This window comes from Microtus pennsylvanicus, chromosome X (genome assembly GCF_037038515.1).
Source record: "Microtus pennsylvanicus isolate mMicPen1 chromosome X, mMicPen1.hap1, whole genome shotgun sequence".
Taxonomy (NCBI): Eukaryota; Metazoa; Chordata; class Mammalia; order Rodentia; family Cricetidae; genus Microtus; species Microtus pennsylvanicus.
The window spans coordinates 80,515,759-80,520,464 of NC_134601.1; the positions used below are offsets into that span (position 1 = coordinate 80,515,759).

At 39.3% G+C, this 4,706-nt stretch overlaps 1 pseudogene; it reads left to right on the forward strand.

Annotated features, from left to right (window-relative positions):
• The first annotated feature begins 917 nt into the window (after positions 1-917).
• On the forward strand, positions 918-3,154 carry LOC142840956 (heat shock cognate 71 kDa protein pseudogene; annotated as a pseudogene).
• Positions 3,155-4,706: the final 1,552 nt, after the last annotated feature.

Sequence of the window (4,706 nt, forward strand, 5' to 3'; positions counted from 1 at the left end):
TAAGTCTGATAAATCTGAAAACTTATGGTCATAAATTTTTACCAACAATATCAGTATCAAAATAATTCCTTATTTTATGTAATGAATTTATACCAACACTCTATCCCCCAAAGGATTTCAAACTGGCTATAATAATCTAACATTCCAAGGAAAATTTGCATGCATGGTCTCATTTAATCCTTCATAGAGCCATTCATGTGGAGTAGATGTAACACCACAACTCATCATTTTAAAAAGTAAATTGAACCAAAGTGGTGAGCTAACTTGTTCAGTGTTCCTCAATTCATAAGCAGCAAGACAAGTAAAGTCCTTTTGGTTTGTATCATTTCAACAGAGATCTTCTTTCTGTGTGTATTAAATTTAAGAATAGACAAACACTAGATTATACTACTTGAAATTTATTATTTGTTAATAGAAATAAAGAGTTCATGTGGAGCCTTTATTTTCATTATGAATATAGACCATTTTAATATTTCTGAGTAAGGTGGTAGCTAATAGGTGACATCCTAAACGTTTAAATTAAAAATTATTATAGTGATGTAAGCAAACACTCTAAATTCATGCACTTGACAAACACTTAAAAGCCCCTTTTACATGCAATTTACTGTGCTAAGTTTGGAGGATAAATAAATCAGTAAGATAATCCCTCATGGAGCCTTAGTGAAGAGGCAGACAGTAAACACTTTGCAACTGTTTTGTTATGTTTAGAACTAAGCATGAGGTTGATTGGAAGCATGTGGCTAGACAGTACAGAGAAAGCAGAACATGAAGGATCTAGCTGAACTACAAACTAAGACCTTTAGAATCTACTCTGCAGACAGTGGTAACTTACTACTAAGAATTCCATGCATATCTTCAGCTATTCCAAGAAGAGAAGAGAGGTTAAAAAAAAACAATCAGGGTCTCATTGAACGCGGCTCCAGCTTTGGGGAAAATCGGTGCGGTGTCCTCGCCAGCACAGCCGGGCCTACAGGCGAGCAACCATGTCTAAGGGACCTGCAGTCGGTATTGATCTTGGCACCACCTACTCGTGTGTGGGCGTCTTCCAGCACGGGAAGGTGGAGATTATTGCCAATGACCAGGGTAACCGAACCACACCAAGCTATGTGGCTTTTACTGACACGGAACGATTGATTGGGGATGCTGCGAAGAATCAGGTTGCGATGAACCCCACCAACACAGTTTTTGATGCCAAACGTCTGATCGGACTTAGGTTTGATGATGCTGTTGTACAGTCTGACATGAAGCACTGGCCCTTCATGGTGGTGAACGATGCAGGCAGGCCCAAGGTCCAAGTAGAGTACAAAGGAGAGACAAAAAGCTTCTTCCCAGAGGACGTGTCCTCTATGGTTCTGACTAAGATGAAGGAGATTGCAGAAGCTTATCTGGGGAAGACGGTTACCAATGCTGTGGTCACAGTGCCAGCCTACTTCAATGATTCCCAGCGGCAGGCAACAAAAGATGCTGGAACTATTGCTGGCCTCAATGTCCTTCGAATTATCAATGAGCCGACTGATGCTGCTATTGCCTATGGGCTAGATAAGAAGGTTGGAGCTGAAAGGAATGTGCTGATCTTTGACTTGGGAGGTGGTACTTTTGATGTGTCCATCCTCACAACTGAGGATGGAATTTTTGAAGTCAAATCAACAGCTGGAGACACCCACTTGGGTGGAGAAGACTTTGACAACAGGATGGTCAACCATTTCATTGCTGAGTTTAAACGAAAGCACAAGAAGGACATCAGTGAGAACAAGAGAGCTGTCAGGCGTCTGCGTACTGCCTGTGAACCGGCGAAGCGCGCCCTCTCCTCCAGCACCCAGGCCAGTATTGAGATTGATTCTCTCTATGAGGGAATCGACTTCTATACTTCCATTACCCGTGCTCGATTTGAAGAATTAAATGCTGACCTGTTCCGGGGCACTCTGGACCCTGTAGAAAAGGCTCTTCGAGATGCCAAACTAGACAAGTCTCAGATCCATGATATTGTCCTGGTGGGTGGTTCTACCAGAATCCCCCAAATTCAGAAGCTTCTGCAGGACTTCTTCAATGGAAAAGAGCTGAAGAAGAGCATTAACCCTGATGAAGCTGTTGCTTATGGTGCAGCTGTCCAGGCAGCTATTCTATCTGGAGACAAGTCTGAGAATGTTCAAGATTTGCTGCTCTTGGATGTCACTCCTCTTTCCCTTGGTATTGAAACTGCTGGTGGAGTCATGACTGTTCTCATCAAGCGCAATACCACCATCCCTACCAAGCAGACTCAGACTTTTACCACCTACTCTGATAATCAGCCGGGTGTGCTCATTCAGGTGTATGAAGGTGAACGAGCCATCACCAAGGATAACAACCTGCTTGGAAAGTTTGAACTTACAGGCATCCCTCCAGCACCCCGTGGTGTTCCCCAGATTGAAGTCACTTTTGACATCGATGCCAATGGCATCCTCAATGTTTCTTCTGTAGATAAGAGCACAGGCAAGGAGAACAAGATCACCATCACCAATGACAAGGGCCGCTTGAGCAAGGAGGATATTGAGTGCATGGTCCAGGAAGCTGAGAAATACAAAGCTGAAGATGAAAAGCAGAGAGATAAGGTTTCCTCCAAGAACTCCCTGGAGTCTTACGCTTTCAACATGAAGGCAACAGTTGAAGATGAGAAACTTCAAGGAAAGATCAATGATGAGGACAAACAGAAGATCCTAGACAAGTGCAACGAGATCATCAGTTGACTGGATAAGAACCAGACTGCAGAGAAGGAAGAATTTGAACACCAGCAGAAGGAACTGGAGAAAGTCTGCAACCCTATCATTACCAAGCTGTACCAGACTGCTGGTGGGATGCCTGGAGGAATGCCTGGCGGCTTCCCTGGTGGAGGAGCTCCTCCATCTGGTGGTGCTTCTTCAGGGCCCACCATTGAAGAGGTGGATTAAGTCAATCCAAGTAGAGGTATAGCATTGTTCCACAGGAAACATTTGAAGGACCCAAATTTAGCAAGTTACATGGCAGTTTCAAATTCAAACTGCTACAATAAATTTACGGGGTATTCTCAATACTTGAACATAGAACGTGTGCACAGACAGTGAAATAAGCATTGCACTTTATAAGCACTGTATCCTAAGTGGAAAATGCAATGTCTATAATAAAACAGGTGGAAATGGAATGTCTAATAAAAATATTTAAATTGGCACCAAAAAAAAAAAAACAATCATGTATAGGAGACTGAGTAAGAATGAGTCTTTATGAGGAAAGTAGGTAACTGGGGATTAGATGGAAGCAAATAGTTTTGAGAGATAGTTTGAGACAGATGGTAGAACTGAGATAAGCAGAGAATTATAAAAGAAAAATTAACAGCAAGTCCTTCAGGCTTCCAGTTTGTAGGATTGCAAATTGGGGTAAACTTCTTTGACAAAGAGAATATAGGTAGTGTGGTAAAGAGACAATAAACTGATATCTGGAAAAAGTCTACTAGCAACATTATTTATGTTCTCATTATGTGTAACCACACACTATTTCTAAAATTTTTCATCTCTCCCAATAGAAATCATATTCACTAAGCAACTCTCATTCTCATTATTTTCCTCTGATCACCTATAATATACTTCAAATATACAAATCTGTCTTTTCTGGTTATTTCATATACATAAAATCATAATATTTTAATTTGATTTATTTGAAGTAGCATAATATTTTTAAGACCCATTAATGAGATAAGTGAGACTGTACTTGACACCAAACCTGACAAGCTGAGTTCAATACCCAGGCTCCACCCCCATGTAGTGATCAAACTTACCCACATCACACACATTATATATGGTATTTATTTGTTTTAACACATTGGAATTTTACTCTTTTTTATGGATTATGCAAATTGTTTCAATCTTTTGACTGACATATACTGTTATAAAATGTTACTAAGAAAGAGTATGTTTGAGTTCCAGTTTTCACTTGTTTAGGGTATGCTAATTATGCGGTTGTTGGTTTTTTGTTTGTTGTTTGTTTGTTTGTTTTAAGGAACCACAAAAATATTTCCACAATGACTAAATAACTTTACATCACCAGTACTTTGTAGAACTAATTTTAACATTATATATTAATTATATAAAATAATTACTTGGGAGAAGTTTTATACATGGATATAATATACCTTGATCATATTCATCCTATTGTCTTCTTTAGGCCTTCCCTCTAGTCTTCTTCCCTAATAACCACCCCTGCTTTTAAGTATTTATTTACATCTTGATTCCACATGTGAGAAAATTATGTGGAGAATTTATTTTTCTGAGTTTGGATTATTTTACTCACTATGATGACTGCCCGTTGTATTCATATTCCTGAAAATAACACAATCTTATTCTTCTTCATGGCTGAATGAAACTTCATTGTATTTATATACTACACTTTCCCTAGTCTTCACTGATGGGCATCTATGGTGGCAGCATATTTTAGCTCTTCTGAAAAGTACTGCAATAAACATGGGTTGCAGAATGGGATTTTATGCACCAAAAAAGAAAAATGAAAGCATAACAATTAAAGGAAAATAGATAAAATTGGAAATGATTACAATACATGATAAAAGCTGGACTCAGAAAGACAGATATCATGCTTTTTCTATGTGGAACCTACATTGAAAATCATATATGTGAAAGCTGGAGAGATGATGCAGTGGTTAAGAGTATATACTGCTCTTGAAGAGGACCCAAGTTGGGTCTCAG